The sequence below is a fragment of the Anopheles merus genome, chromosome 2L (assembly GCF_017562075.2).
Source record: "Anopheles merus strain MAF chromosome 2L, AmerM5.1, whole genome shotgun sequence".
NCBI classification, from domain to species: domain Eukaryota; kingdom Metazoa; phylum Arthropoda; class Insecta; order Diptera; family Culicidae; genus Anopheles; species Anopheles merus.
In genome coordinates, this window is record NC_054083.1 from 19,143,249 (window position 1) to 19,156,124 (window position 12,876).

Consider the following 12,876-nt stretch of genomic DNA (forward strand, 5'->3'; position numbering starts at 1 on the left):
ATGACCACAAGGACGATGGATACATTCCATGTCGCCAAACGCATCCCCGATGAGGCTGAGAAAAGCAAAAAGGTGAAGATGCCAACGACACATGGTTTTCCCAAGTGGTCACCCACCTAAGTACTAGCCATGCCCGATGTTGCTTAACTTCGGTGATCGGACGAGAACCGGTGTTTTCAACATGGTATGGTCGTTGACAACCATACCCGCCGCTAACACGCAACATAAACCAACGTCACACCGCCGTCTAACGTTCAAATCTAATGTGGAATTCATCTTTTCTGCAGCCTCCACAAGTCACAGGGCTCAAGCTACAGTGCTTTTCACACAAATAAATGCACCTTCAAGAGTGATGTTTGTATAAAAAGTATGTTCGACCACAGTTCCCCCACTCCAACATATGCTACGAAGGGCTATAAATAGAACAACATCGCCCTTCCAGGGAAGCGTTAGAAGGAGGAACAATTCATCCAAAAGGAACTTTTTCACAGCGTACTGGGATGACCACAAGGACGATGGATACATTCCATGTCGCCAAACGCATCCCCGATGAGGCTGAGAAAAGCAAAAAGGTGAAGATGCCAACGACACATGGTTTTCCCAAGTGGTCACCCACCTAAGTACTAGCCATGCCCGATGTTGCTTAACTTCGGTGATCGGACGAGAACCGGTGTTTTCAACATGGTATGGTCGTTGACAACCATACCCGCCGCTAACACGCAACATAAACCAACGTCACACCGCCGTCTAACGTTCAAATCTAATGTGGAATTCATCTTTTCTGCAGCCTCCACAAGTCACAGGGCACAAGCTACAGTGCTTTTCACACAAATAAATGCACCTTCAAGAGTGATGTTTGTATAAAAAGTATGTTCGACCACAGTTCCCCCACTCCAACATATGCTACGAAGGGCTATAAATAGAACAACATCGCCCTTCCAGGGAAGCGTTAGAAGGAGGAACAATTCATCCAAAAGGAACTTTTTCACAGCGTACTGGGATGACCACAAGGACGATGGATACATTCCATGTCGCCAAACGCATCCCCGATGAGGCTGAGAAAAGCAAAAAGGTGAAGATGCCAACGACACATGGTTTTCCCAAGTGGTCACCCACCTAAGTACTAGCCATGCCCGATGTTGCTTAACTTCGGTGATCGGACGAGAACCGGTGTTTTCAACATGGTATGGTCGTTGACAACCATACCCGCCGCTAACACGCAACATAAACCAACGTCACACCGCCGTCTAACGTTCAAATCTAATGTGGAATTCATCTTTTCTGCAGCCTCCACAAGTCACAGGGCTCAAGCTACAGTGCTTTTCACACAAATAAATGCACCTTCAAGAGTGATGTTTGTATAAAAAGTATGTTCGACCACAGTTCCCCCACTCCAACATATGCTACGAAGGGCTATAAATAGAACAACATCGCCCTTCCAGGGAAGCGTTAGAAGGAGGAACAATTCATCCAAAAGGAACTTTTTCACAGCGTACTGGGATGACCACAAGGACGATGGATACATTCCATGTCGCCAAACGCATCCCCGATGAGGCTGAGAAAAGCAAAAAGGTGAAGATGCCAACGACACATGGTTTTCCCAAGTGGTCACCCACCTAAGTACTAGCCATGCCCGATGTTGCTTAACTTCGGTGATCGGACGAGAACCGGTGTTTTCAACATGGTATGGTCGTTGACAACCATACCCGCCGCTAACACGCAACATAAACCAACGTCACACCGCCGTCTAACGTTCAAATCTAATGTGGAATTCATCTTTTCTGCAGCCTCCACAAGTCACAGGGCTCAAGCTACAGTGCTTTTCACACAAATAAATGCACCTTCAAGAGTGATGTTTGTATAAAAAGTATGTTCGACCACAGTTCCCCCACTCCAACATATGCTACGAAGGGCTATAAATAGAACAACATCGCCCTTCCAGGGAAGCGTTAGAAGGAGGAACAATTCATCCAAAAGGAACTTTTTCACAGCGTACTGGGATGACCACAAGGACGATGGATACATTCCATGTCGCCAAACGCATCCCCGATGAGGCTGAGAAAAGCAAAAAGGTGAAGATGCCAACGACACATGGTTTTCCCAAGTGGTCACCCACCTAAGTACTAGCCATGCCCGATGTTGCTTAACTTCGGTGATCGGACGAGAACCGGTGTTTTCAACATGGTATGGTCGTTGACAACCATACCCGCCGCTAACACGCAACATAAACCAACGTCACACCGCCGTCTAACGTTCAAATCTAATGTGGAATTCATCTTTTCTGCAGCCTCCACAAGTCACAGGGCTCAAGCTACAGTGCTTTTCACACAAATAAATGCACCTTCAAGAGTGATGTTTGTATAAAAAGTATGTTCGACCACAGTTCCCCCACTCCAACATATGCTACGAAGGGCTATAAATAGAACAACATCGCCCTTCCAGGGAAGCGTTAGAAGGAGGAACAATTCATCCAAAAGGAACTTTTTCACAGCGTACTGGGATGACCACAAGGACGATGGATACATTCCATGTCGCCAAACGCATCCCCGATGAGGCTGAGAAAAGCAAAAAGGTGAAGATGCCAACGACACATGGTTTTCCCAAGTGGTCACCCACCTAAGTACTAGCCATGCCCGATGTTGCTTAACTTCGGTGATCGGACGAGAACCGGTGTTTTCAACATGGTATGGTCGTTGACAACCATACCCGCCGCTAACACGCAACATAAACCAACGTCACACCGCCGTCTAACGTTCAAATCTAATGTGGAATTCATCTTTTCTGCAGCCTCCACAAGTCACAGGGCACAAGCTACAGTGCTTTTCACACAAATAAATGCACCTTCAAGAGTGATGTTTGTATAAAAAGTATGTTCGACCACAGTTCCCCCACTCCAACATATGCTACGAAGGGCTATAAATAGAACAACATCGCCCTTCCAGGGAAGCGTTAGAAGGAGGAACAATTCATCCAAAAGGAACTTTTTCACAGCGTACTGGGATGACCACAAGGACGATGGATACATTCCATGTCGCCAAACGCATCCCCGATGAGGCTGAGAAAAGCAAAAAGGTGAAGATGCCAACGACACATGGTTTTCCCAAGTGGTCACCCACCTAAGTACTAGCCATGCCCGATGTTGCTTAACTTCGGTGATCGGACGAGAACCGGTGTTTTCAACATGGTATGGTCGTTGACAACCATACCCGCCGCTAACACGCAACATAAACCAACGTCACACCGCCGTCTAACGTTCAAATCTAATGTGGAATTCATCTTTTCTGCAGCCTCCACAAGTCACAGGGCTCAAGCTACAGTGCTTTTCACACAAATAAATGCACCTTCAAGAGTGATGTTTGTATAAAAAGTATGTTCGACCACAGTTCCCCCACTCCAACATATGCTACGAAGGGCTATAAATAGAACAACATCGCCCTTCCAGGGAAGCGTTAGAAGGAGGAACAATTCATCCAAAAGGAACTTTTTCACAGCGTACTGGGATGACCACAAGGACGATGGATACATTCCATGTCGCCAAACGCATCCCCGATGAGGCTGAGAAAAGCAAAAAGGTGAAGATGCCAACGACACATGGTTTTCCCAAGTGGTCACCCACCTAAGTACTAGCCATGCCCGATGTTGCTTAACTTCGGTGATCGGACGAGAACCGGTGTTTTCAACATGGTATGGTCGTTGACAACCATACCCGCCGCTAACACGCAACATAAACCAACGTCACACCGCCGTCTAACGTTCAAATCTAATGTGGAATTCATCTTTTCTGCAGCCTCCACAAGTCACAGGGCTCAAGCTACAGCTTTTCACACACATAAATGCACCTTCAAGAGTGATGTTTGTATAAAAAGTATGTTCGACCACAGTTCCCCCACTCCAACATATGCTACGAAGGGCTATAAATAGAACAACATCGCCCTTCCAGGGAAGCGTTAGAAGGAGGAACAATTCATCCAAAAGGAACTTTTTCACAGCGTACTGGGATGACCACAAGGACGATGGATACATTCCATGTCGCCAAACGCATCCCCGATGAGGCTGAGAAAAGCAAAAAGGTGAAGATGCCAACGACACATGGTTTTCCCAAGTGGTCACCCACCTAAGTACTAGCCATGCCCGATGTTGCTTAACTTCGGTGATCGGACGAGAACCGGTGTTTTCAACATGGTATGGTCGTTGACAACCATACCCGCCGCTAACACGCAACATAAACCAACGTCACACCGCCGTCTAACGTTCAAATCTAATGTGGAATTCATCTTTTCTGCAGCCTCCACAAGTCACAGGGCTCAAGCTACAGTGCTTTTCACACAAATAAATGCACCTTCAAGAGTGATGTTTGTATAAAAAGTATGTTCGACCACAGTTCCCCCACTCCAACATATGCTACGAAGGGCTATAAATAGAACAACATCGCCCTTCCAGGGAAGCGTTAGAAGGAGGAACAATTCATCCAAAAGGAACTTTTTCACAGCGTACTGGGATGACCACAAGGACGATGGATACATTCCATGCGACCAAACACATCCCCGATGAGGCTGAGAAAAGCAAAAAGGTGAAGATGCCAACGACACATGGTTTTCCCAAGTGGTCACCCACCTAAGTACTAGCCATGCCCGATGTTGCTTAACTTCGGTGATCGGACGAGAACCGGTGTTTTCAACATGGTATGGTCGTTGACAACCATACCCGCCGCTAACACGCAACATAAACCAACGTCACACCGCCGTCTAACGTTCAAATCTAATGTGGAATTCATCTTTTCTGCAGCCTCCACAAGTCACAGGGCTCAAGCTACAGTGCTTTTCACACAAATAAATGCACCTTCAAGAGTGATGTTTGTATAAAAAGTATGTTCGACCACAGTTCCCCCACTCCAACATATGCTACGAAGGGCTATAAATAGAACAACATCGCCCTTCCAGGGAAGCGTTAGAAGGAGGAACAATTCATCCAAAAGGAACTTTTTCACAGCGTACTGGGATGACCACAAGGACGATGGATACATTCCATGTCGCCAAACGCATCCCCGATGAGGCTGAGAAAAGCAAAAAGGTGAAGATGCCAACGACACATGGTTTTCCCAAGTGGTCACCCACCTAAGTACTAGCCATGCCCGATGTTGCTTAACTTCGGTGATCGGACGAGAACCGGTGTTTTCAACATGGTATGGTCGTTGACAACCATACCCGCCGCTAACACGCAACATAAACCAACGTCACACCGCCGTCTAACGTTCAAATCTAATGTGGAATTCATCTTTTCTGCAGCCTCCACAAGTCACAGGGCTCAAGCTACAATGCTTTTCACACAAATAAATGCACCTTCAAGAGTGATGTTTGTATAAAAAGTATGTTCGACCACAGTTCCCCCACTCCAACATATGCTACGAAGGGCTATAAATAGAACAACATCGCCCTTCCAGGGAAGCGTTAGAAGGAGGAACAATTCATCCAAAAGGAACTTTTTCACAGCGTACTGGGATGACCACAAGGACGATGGATACATTCCATGTCGCCAAACGCATCCCCGATGAGGCTGAGAAAAGCAAAAAGGTGAAGATGCCAACGACACATGGTTTTCCCAAGTGGTCACCCACCTAAGTACTAGCCATGCCCGATGTTGCTTAACTTCGGTGATCGGACGAGAACCGGTGTTTTCAACATGGTATGGTCGTTGACAACCATACCCGCCGCTAACACGCAACATAAACCAACGTCACACCGCCGTCTAACGTTCAAATCTAATGTGGAATTCATCTTTTCTGCAGCCTCCACAAGTCACAGGGCTCAAGCTACAATGCTTTTCACACAAATAAATGCACCTTCAAGAGTGATGTTTGTATAAAAAGTATGTTCGACCACAGTTCCCCCACTCCAACATATGCTACGAAGGGCTATAAATAGAACAACATCGCCCTTCCAGGGAAGCGTTAGAAGGAGGAACAATTCATCCAAAAGGAACTTTTTCACAGCGTACTGGGATGACCACAAGGACGATGGATACATTCCATGTCGACCAAACACATCCCCGATGAGGCTGAGAAAAGCAAAAAGGTGAAGATGCCAACGACACATGGTTTTCCCAAGTGGTCACCCACCTAAGTACTAGCCATGCCCGATGTTGCTTAACTTCGGTGATCGGACGAGAACCGGTGTTTTCAACATGGTATGGTCGTTGACAACCATACCCGCCGCTAACACGCAACATAAACCAACGTCACACCGCCGTCTAACGTTCAAATCTAATGTGGAATTCATCTTTTCTGCAGCCTCCACAAGTCACAGGGCTCAAGCTACAGTGCTTTTCACACAAATAAATGCACCTTCAAGAGTGATGTTTGTATAAAAAGTATGTTCGACCACAGTTCCCCCACTCCAACATATGCTACGAAGGGCTATAAATAGAACAACATCGCCCTTCCAGGGAAGCGTTAGAAGGAGGAACAATTCATCCAAAAGGAACTTTTTCACAGCGTACTGGGATGACCACAAGGACGATGGATACATTCCATGTCGCCAAACGCATCCCCGATGAGGCTGAGAAAAGCAAAAAGGTGAAGATGCCAACGACACATGGTTTTCCCAAGTGGTCACCCACCTAAGTACTAGCCATGCCCGATGTTGCTTAACTTCGGTGATCGGACGAGAACCGGTGTTTTCAACATGGTATGGTCGTTGACAACCATACCCGCCGCTAACACACAACATAAACCAACGTCACACCGCCGTCTAACGTTCAAATCTAATGTGGAATTCATCTTTTCTGCAGCCTCCACAAGTCACAGGGCTCAAGCTACAATGCTTTTCACACAAATAAATCCACCTTCAAGAGTGATGTTTGTATAAAAAGTATGTTCGACCACAGTTCCCCCACTCCAACATATGCTACGAAGGGCTATAAATAGAACAACATCGCCCTTCCAGGGAAGCGTTAGAAGGAGGAACAATTCATCCAAAAGGAACTTTTTCACAGCGTACTGGGATGACCACAAGGACGATGGATACATTCCATGCGACCAAACACATCCCCGATGAGGCTGAGAAAAGCAAAAAGGTGAAGATGCCAACGACACATGGTTTTCCCAAGTGGTCACCCACCTAAGTACTAGCCATGCCCGATGTTGCTTAACTTCGGTGATCGGACGAGAACCGGTGTTTTCAACATGGTATGGTCGTTGACAACCATACCCGCCGCTAACACGCAACATAAACCAACGTCACACCGCCGTCTAACGTTCAAATCTAATGTGGAATTCATCTTTTCTGCAGCCTCCACAAGTCACAGGGCTCAAGCTACAGTGCTTTTCACACAAATAAATCCACCTTCAAGAGCGATGTTTGTATAAAAAGTATGTTCGACCACAGTTCCCCCACTCCAACATATGCTACGAAGGGCTATAAATAGAACAACATCGCCCTTCCAGGGAAGCGTTAGAAGGAGGAACAATTCATCCAAAACGAACTTTTTCACAGCGTACTGGGATGACCACAAGGACGATGGATACATTCCATGCGACCAAACACATCCCCGATGAGGCTGAGAAAAGCAAAAAGGTGAAGATGCCAACGACACATGGTTTTCCCAAGTGGTCACCCACCTAAGTACTAGCCATGCCCGATGTTGCTTAACTTCGGTGATCGGACGAGAACCGGTGTTTTCAACATGGTATGGTCGTTGACAACCATACCCGCCGCTAACACGCAACATAAACCAACGTCACACCGCCGTCTAACGTTCAAATCTAATGTGGAATTCATCTTTTCTGCAGCCTCCACAAGTCACAGGGCACAAGCTACAATGCTTTTCACACAAATAAATGCACCTTCAAGAGTGATGTTTGTATAAAAAGTATGTTCGACCACAGTTCCCCCACTCCAACATATGCTACGAAGGGCTATAAATAGAACAACATCGCCCTTCCAGGGAAGCGTTAGAAGGAGGAACAATTCATCCAAAAGGAACTTTTTCACAGCGTACTGGGATGACCACAAGGACGATGGATACATTCCATGTCGCCAAACGCATCCCCGATGAGGCTGAGAAAAGCAAAAAGGTGAAGATGCCAACGACACATGGTTTTCCCAAGTGGTCACCCACCTAAGTACTAGCCATGCCCGATGTTGCTTAACTTCGGTGATCGGACGAGAACCGGTGTTTTCAACATGGTATGGTCGTTGACAACCATACCCGCCGCTAACACGCAACATAAACCAACGTCACACCGCCGTCTAACGTTCAAATCTAATGTGGAATTCATCTTTTCTGCAGTCTCCACAAGTCACAGGGCTCAAGCTACAGTGCTTTTCACACAAATAAATCCACCTTCAAGAGCGATGTTTGTATAAAAAGTATGTTCGACCACAGTTCCCCCACTCCAACATATGCTACGAAGGGCTATAAATAGAACAACATCGCCCTTCCAGGGAAGCGTTAGAAGGAGGAACAATTCATCCAAAAGGAACTTTTTCACAGCGTACTGGGATGACCACAAGGACGATGGATACATTCCATGTCGCCAAACGCATCCCCGATGAGGCTGAGAAAAGCAAAAAGGTGAAGATGCCAACGACACATGGTTTTCCCAAGTGGTCACCCACCTAAGTACTAGCCATGCCCGATGTTGCTTAACTTCGGTGATCGGACGAGAACCGGTGTTTTCAACATGGTATGGTCGTTGACAACCATACCCGCCGCTAACACGCAACATAAACCAACGTCACACCGCCGTCTAACGTTCAAATCTAATGTGGAATTCATTTTTTCTGCAGCCTCCACAAGTCACAGGGCTCAAGCTACAATGCTTTTCACACAAATAAATCCACCTTCAAGAGTGATGTTTGTATAAAAAGTATGTTCGACACAGTTCCCCCACTCCAACATATGCTACGAAGGGCTATAAATAGAACAACATCGCCCTTCCAGGGAAGCGTTAGAAGGAGGAACAATTCATCCAAAACGAACATTTTCACAGCGTACTGGGATGACCACAAGGACGATGGATACATTCCATTCGACCAAACACATCCCCGATGAGGCTGAGAAAAGCAAAAAGGTGAAGATGCCAACGACACATGGTTTTCCCAAGTGGTCACCCACCTAAGTACTAGCCATGCCCGATGTTGCTTAACTTCGGTGATCGGACGAGAACCGGTGTTTTCAACATGGTATGGTCGTTGACAACCATACCCGCCGCTAACACGCAACATAAACCAACGTCACACCGCCGTCTAACGTTCAAATCTAATGTGGAATTCATCTTTTCTGCAGTCTCCACAGGTCACAGGGCTCAAGCTACAGTGCTTTTCACACAAATAAATGCACCTTCAAGAGTGATGTTTGTATAAAAAGTATGTTCGACCACAGTTCCCCCACTGCAACATATGCTAAGAAGGGCTATAAATAGAACAACATCGCCCTTCCAGGGAAGCGTTAGAAGGAGGAACAATTCATCCAAAAGGAACTTTTTCACAGCGTACTGGGATGACCACAAGGACGATGGATACATTCCATGTCGCCAAACGCATCCCCGATGAGGCTGAGAAAAGCAAAAAGGTGAAGATGCCAACGACACATGGTTTTCCCAAGTGGTCACCCACCTAAGTACTAGCCATGCCCGATGTTGCTTAACTTCGGTGATCGGACGAGAACCGGTGTTTTCAACATGGTATGGTCGTTGACAACCATACCCGCCGCTAACACACAACATAAACCAACGTCACACCGCCGTCTAACGTTCAAATCTAATGTGGAATTTATTTTTTCTGCAGCCTCTACAAGTCACAGGGCTCAAGCTACAATGCTTTTCACACAAATAAATCCACCTTCAAGAGTGGTTGTTTGTATAAAAAGTATGTTCGACCACAGTTCCCCCACTCCAACATATGCTACGAAGGGCTATAAATAGAACAACATCGCCTTTCCAGGGAAGCGTTAGAAGGAGGAACAATTCATCCAAAAGGAACTTTTTCACAGCGTACTGGGATGACCACAAGGACGATGGATACATTCCATGCGACCAAACACATCCCCGATGAGGCTGAGAAAAGCAAAAAGGTGAAGATGCCAACGACACATGGTTTTCCCAAGTGGTCACCCACCTAAGTACTAGCCATGCCCGATGTTGCTTAACTTCGGTGATCGGACGAGAACCGGTGTTTTCAACATGGTATGGTCGTTGACAACCATACCCGCCGCTAACACGCAACATAAACCAACGTCACACCGCCGTCTAACGTTCAAATCTAATGTGGAATTCATCTTTTCTGCAGCCTCCACAAGTCACAGGGCACAAGCTACAATGCTTTTCACACAAATAAATGCACCTTCAAGGGCGATGTTTGTATAAAAAGTATGTTCGACAGCAGTTCCCCCACTGCAACATATGCTAAGAAGGGCTATAAATAGAACAACATCGCCCTTCCAGGGAAGCGTTAGAAGGAGGAACAATTCATCCAAAACGAACATTTTCACAGCGTACTGGGATGACCACAAGGACGATGGATACATTCCATTCGACCAAACACATCCCCGATGAGGCTGAGAAAAGCAAAAAGGTGAAGATGCCAACGACACATGGTTTTCCCAAGTGGTCACCCACCTAAGTACTAGCCATGCCCGATGTTGCTTAACTTCGGTGATCGGACGAGAACCGGTGTTTTCAACATGGTATGGTCGTTGACAACCATACCCGCCGCTAACACGCAACATAAACCAACGTCACACCGCCGTCTAACGTTCAAATCTAATGTGGAATTCATCTTTTCTGCAGCCTCCACAAGTCACAGGGCACAAGTTACAATGATTTTCACACAAATAAATGCACCTTCAAGAGTGATGTTTGTATAAAAAGTATGTTCGACAGCAGTTCCCCCACTGCAACATATGCTAAGAAGGGCTATAAATAGAACAACATCGCCCTTCCAGGGAAGCGTTAGAAGGAGGAACAATTCATCCAAAAGGAAATTTTTCACAGCGTACTGGGATGACCACAAGGACGATGGATACATTCCATGTCGCCAAACGCATCCCCGATGAGGCTGAGAAAAGCAAAAAGGTGAAGATGCCAACGACACATGGTTTTCCCAAGTGGTCACCCACCTAAGTACTAGCCATGCCCGATGTTGCTTAACTTCGGTGATCGGACGAGAACCGGTGTTTTCAACATGGTATGGTCGTTGACAACCATACCCGCCGCTAACACACAACATAAACCAACGTCACACCGCCGTCTAACGTTCAAATCTAATGTGGAATTCATTTTTTCTGCAGCCTCTACAAGTCACAGGGCTCAAGCTACAATGCTTTTCACACAAATAAATCCACCTTCAAGAGTGATGTTTGTATAAAAAGTATGTTCGACAGCAGTTCCCCCACTGCAACATATGCTAAGAAGGGCTATAAATAGAACAACATCGCCCTTCCAGGGAAGCGTTAGAAGGAGGAACAATTCATCCAAAAGGAACTTTTTCACAGCGTACTGGGATGACCACAAGGACGATGGATACATTCCATGCGACCAAACACATCCCCGACGAGGCTGAGAAAAGCAAAAAGGTGAAGATGCCAACGACACATGGTTTTCCCAAGTGGTCACCCACCTAAGTACTAGCCATGCCCGATGTTGCTTAACTTCGGTGATCGGACGAGAACCGGTGTTTTCAACATGGTATGGTCGTTGACAACCATACCCGCCGCTAACACGCAACATAAACCAACGTCACACCGCCGTCTAACGTTCAAATCTAATGTGGAATTCATCTTTTCTGCAGTCTCCACAGGTCACAGGGCTCAAGCTTCAGTGCTTTTCACACAAATAAATCCACCTTCAAGAGCGATGTTTGTATAAAAAGTATGTTCGACCACAGTTCCCCCATTCCAACATATGCTACGAAGGGCTATAAATAGAACAACATCGCCCTTCCAGGGAAGCGTTAGAAGGAGGAACAATTCATCCAAAACGAACATTTTCACAGCGTACTGGGATGACCACAAGGACGATGGATACATTCCATTCGACCAAACACATCCCCGATGAGGCTGAGAAAAGCAAAAAGGTGAAGATGCCAACGACACATGGTTTTCCCAAGTGGTCACCCACCTAAGTACTAGCCATGCCCGATGTTGCTTAACTTCGGTGATCGGACGAGAACCGGTGTTTTCAACATGGTATGGTCGTTGACAACCATACCCGCCGCTAACACGCAAGATAAACCAACGTCACACCGCCGTCTAACGTTCAAATCTAATGTGGAATTCATCTTTTCTGCAGCCTCCACAAGTCACAGGGCACAAGTTACAATGCTTTTCACACAAATAAATGCACCTTCAAGAGTGATGTTTGTATAAAAAGTATGTTCGACCACAGTTCCCCCACTCCAACATATGCTACGAAGGGCTATAAATAGAACAACATCGCCCTTCCAGGGAAGCGTTAGAAGGAGGAACAATTCATCCAAAAGGAACTTTTTCACAGCGTACTGGGATGACCACAAGGACGATGGATACATTCCATGTCGCCAAACGCATCCCCGATGAGGCTGAGAAAAGCAAAAAGGTGAAGATGCCAACGACACATGGTTTTCCCAAGTGGTCACCCACCTAAGTACTAGCCATGCCCGATGTTGCTTAACTTCGGTGATCGGACGAGAACCGGTGTTTTCAACATGGTATGGTCGTTGACAACCATACCCGCCGCTAACACGCAATATAAACCAACGTCACACCGCCGTTCATTTGTCTGATGCATTTGGAATTAGAACATTAGATCAAAGCATTTTAAAGCGTCATCTATTTGTCCTTTAGGAAAACGTTTGGCATGGTTTGTGTCTCCGATGTTTGCCCGGTGAGAAAACTATTGAA

General features: G+C 46.3%; 26 non-coding genes across 26 annotated transcripts; all 26 read right to left on the reverse strand.

The window, feature by feature from the left end:
• Positions 1 to 79: 79 nt before the first annotated feature.
• LOC121595025 lies at positions 80 to 198 on the reverse strand. The gene has a single exon (XR_006005126.1). It is a non-coding gene; the product is annotated as a 5S ribosomal RNA (ribosomal RNA).
• Positions 199 to 579: 381 nt separating this feature from the next.
• LOC121595026 lies at positions 580 to 698 on the reverse strand. Its single transcript, XR_006005127.1, has one exon. It is a non-coding gene; the product is annotated as a 5S ribosomal RNA (ribosomal RNA).
• A 381-nt stretch (positions 699 to 1,079) lies between these two features.
• On the reverse strand, positions 1,080 to 1,198 carry LOC121595027. Its single transcript, XR_006005128.1, has one exon. It is a non-coding gene; the product is annotated as a 5S ribosomal RNA (ribosomal RNA).
• A 381-nt stretch (positions 1,199 to 1,579) lies between these two features.
• LOC121595028 lies at positions 1,580 to 1,698 on the reverse strand. The gene has a single exon (XR_006005129.1). It is a non-coding gene; the product is annotated as a 5S ribosomal RNA (ribosomal RNA).
• A 381-nt stretch (positions 1,699 to 2,079) lies between these two features.
• On the reverse strand, positions 2,080 to 2,198 carry LOC121595029. The gene has a single exon (XR_006005130.1). It is a non-coding gene; the product is annotated as a 5S ribosomal RNA (ribosomal RNA).
• Positions 2,199 to 2,579: 381 nt separating this feature from the next.
• LOC121594946 lies at positions 2,580 to 2,698 on the reverse strand. The gene has a single exon (XR_006005055.1). It is a non-coding gene; the product is annotated as a 5S ribosomal RNA (ribosomal RNA).
• A 381-nt stretch (positions 2,699 to 3,079) lies between these two features.
• LOC121594947 lies at positions 3,080 to 3,198 on the reverse strand. The gene has a single exon (XR_006005056.1). It is a non-coding gene; the product is annotated as a 5S ribosomal RNA (ribosomal RNA).
• A 381-nt stretch (positions 3,199 to 3,579) lies between these two features.
• LOC121594948 lies at positions 3,580 to 3,698 on the reverse strand. Its single transcript, XR_006005057.1, has one exon. It is a non-coding gene; the product is annotated as a 5S ribosomal RNA (ribosomal RNA).
• A 379-nt stretch (positions 3,699 to 4,077) lies between these two features.
• LOC121594949 lies at positions 4,078 to 4,196 on the reverse strand. The gene has a single exon (XR_006005058.1). It is a non-coding gene; the product is annotated as a 5S ribosomal RNA (ribosomal RNA).
• A 381-nt stretch (positions 4,197 to 4,577) lies between these two features.
• On the reverse strand, positions 4,578 to 4,696 carry LOC121594950. The gene has a single exon (XR_006005059.1). It is a non-coding gene; the product is annotated as a 5S ribosomal RNA (ribosomal RNA).
• A 381-nt stretch (positions 4,697 to 5,077) lies between these two features.
• Positions 5,078 to 5,196, reverse strand: LOC121594952. The gene has a single exon (XR_006005061.1). It is a non-coding gene; the product is annotated as a 5S ribosomal RNA (ribosomal RNA).
• Positions 5,197 to 5,577: 381 nt separating this feature from the next.
• Positions 5,578 to 5,696, reverse strand: LOC121594953. Its single transcript, XR_006005062.1, has one exon. It is a non-coding gene; the product is annotated as a 5S ribosomal RNA (ribosomal RNA).
• Positions 5,697 to 6,078: 382 nt separating this feature from the next.
• LOC121594954 lies at positions 6,079 to 6,197 on the reverse strand. The gene has a single exon (XR_006005063.1). It is a non-coding gene; the product is annotated as a 5S ribosomal RNA (ribosomal RNA).
• A 381-nt stretch (positions 6,198 to 6,578) lies between these two features.
• On the reverse strand, positions 6,579 to 6,697 carry LOC121594955. Its single transcript, XR_006005064.1, has one exon. It is a non-coding gene; the product is annotated as a 5S ribosomal RNA (ribosomal RNA).
• Positions 6,698 to 7,078: 381 nt separating this feature from the next.
• Positions 7,079 to 7,197, reverse strand: LOC121594956. Its single transcript, XR_006005065.1, has one exon. It is a non-coding gene; the product is annotated as a 5S ribosomal RNA (ribosomal RNA).
• A 381-nt stretch (positions 7,198 to 7,578) lies between these two features.
• Positions 7,579 to 7,697, reverse strand: LOC121594957. The gene has a single exon (XR_006005066.1). It is a non-coding gene; the product is annotated as a 5S ribosomal RNA (ribosomal RNA).
• A 381-nt stretch (positions 7,698 to 8,078) lies between these two features.
• Positions 8,079 to 8,197, reverse strand: LOC121594958. The gene has a single exon (XR_006005067.1). It is a non-coding gene; the product is annotated as a 5S ribosomal RNA (ribosomal RNA).
• Positions 8,198 to 8,578: 381 nt separating this feature from the next.
• LOC121594960 lies at positions 8,579 to 8,697 on the reverse strand. Its single transcript, XR_006005068.1, has one exon. It is a non-coding gene; the product is annotated as a 5S ribosomal RNA (ribosomal RNA).
• Positions 8,698 to 9,077: 380 nt separating this feature from the next.
• LOC121594961 lies at positions 9,078 to 9,196 on the reverse strand. The gene has a single exon (XR_006005069.1). It is a non-coding gene; the product is annotated as a 5S ribosomal RNA (ribosomal RNA).
• Positions 9,197 to 9,577: 381 nt separating this feature from the next.
• Positions 9,578 to 9,696, reverse strand: LOC121594962. Its single transcript, XR_006005070.1, has one exon. It is a non-coding gene; the product is annotated as a 5S ribosomal RNA (ribosomal RNA).
• Positions 9,697 to 10,078: 382 nt separating this feature from the next.
• LOC121594964 lies at positions 10,079 to 10,197 on the reverse strand. The gene has a single exon (XR_006005072.1). It is a non-coding gene; the product is annotated as a 5S ribosomal RNA (ribosomal RNA).
• A 381-nt stretch (positions 10,198 to 10,578) lies between these two features.
• Positions 10,579 to 10,697, reverse strand: LOC121594965. Its single transcript, XR_006005073.1, has one exon. It is a non-coding gene; the product is annotated as a 5S ribosomal RNA (ribosomal RNA).
• A 381-nt stretch (positions 10,698 to 11,078) lies between these two features.
• Positions 11,079 to 11,197, reverse strand: LOC121594966. Its single transcript, XR_006005074.1, has one exon. It is a non-coding gene; the product is annotated as a 5S ribosomal RNA (ribosomal RNA).
• A 381-nt stretch (positions 11,198 to 11,578) lies between these two features.
• On the reverse strand, positions 11,579 to 11,697 carry LOC121594967. Its single transcript, XR_006005075.1, has one exon. It is a non-coding gene; the product is annotated as a 5S ribosomal RNA (ribosomal RNA).
• Positions 11,698 to 12,078: 381 nt separating this feature from the next.
• LOC121594968 lies at positions 12,079 to 12,197 on the reverse strand. Its single transcript, XR_006005076.1, has one exon. It is a non-coding gene; the product is annotated as a 5S ribosomal RNA (ribosomal RNA).
• Positions 12,198 to 12,578: 381 nt separating this feature from the next.
• Positions 12,579 to 12,697, reverse strand: LOC121594969. The gene has a single exon (XR_006005077.1). It is a non-coding gene; the product is annotated as a 5S ribosomal RNA (ribosomal RNA).
• Positions 12,698 to 12,876: the final 179 nt, after the last annotated feature.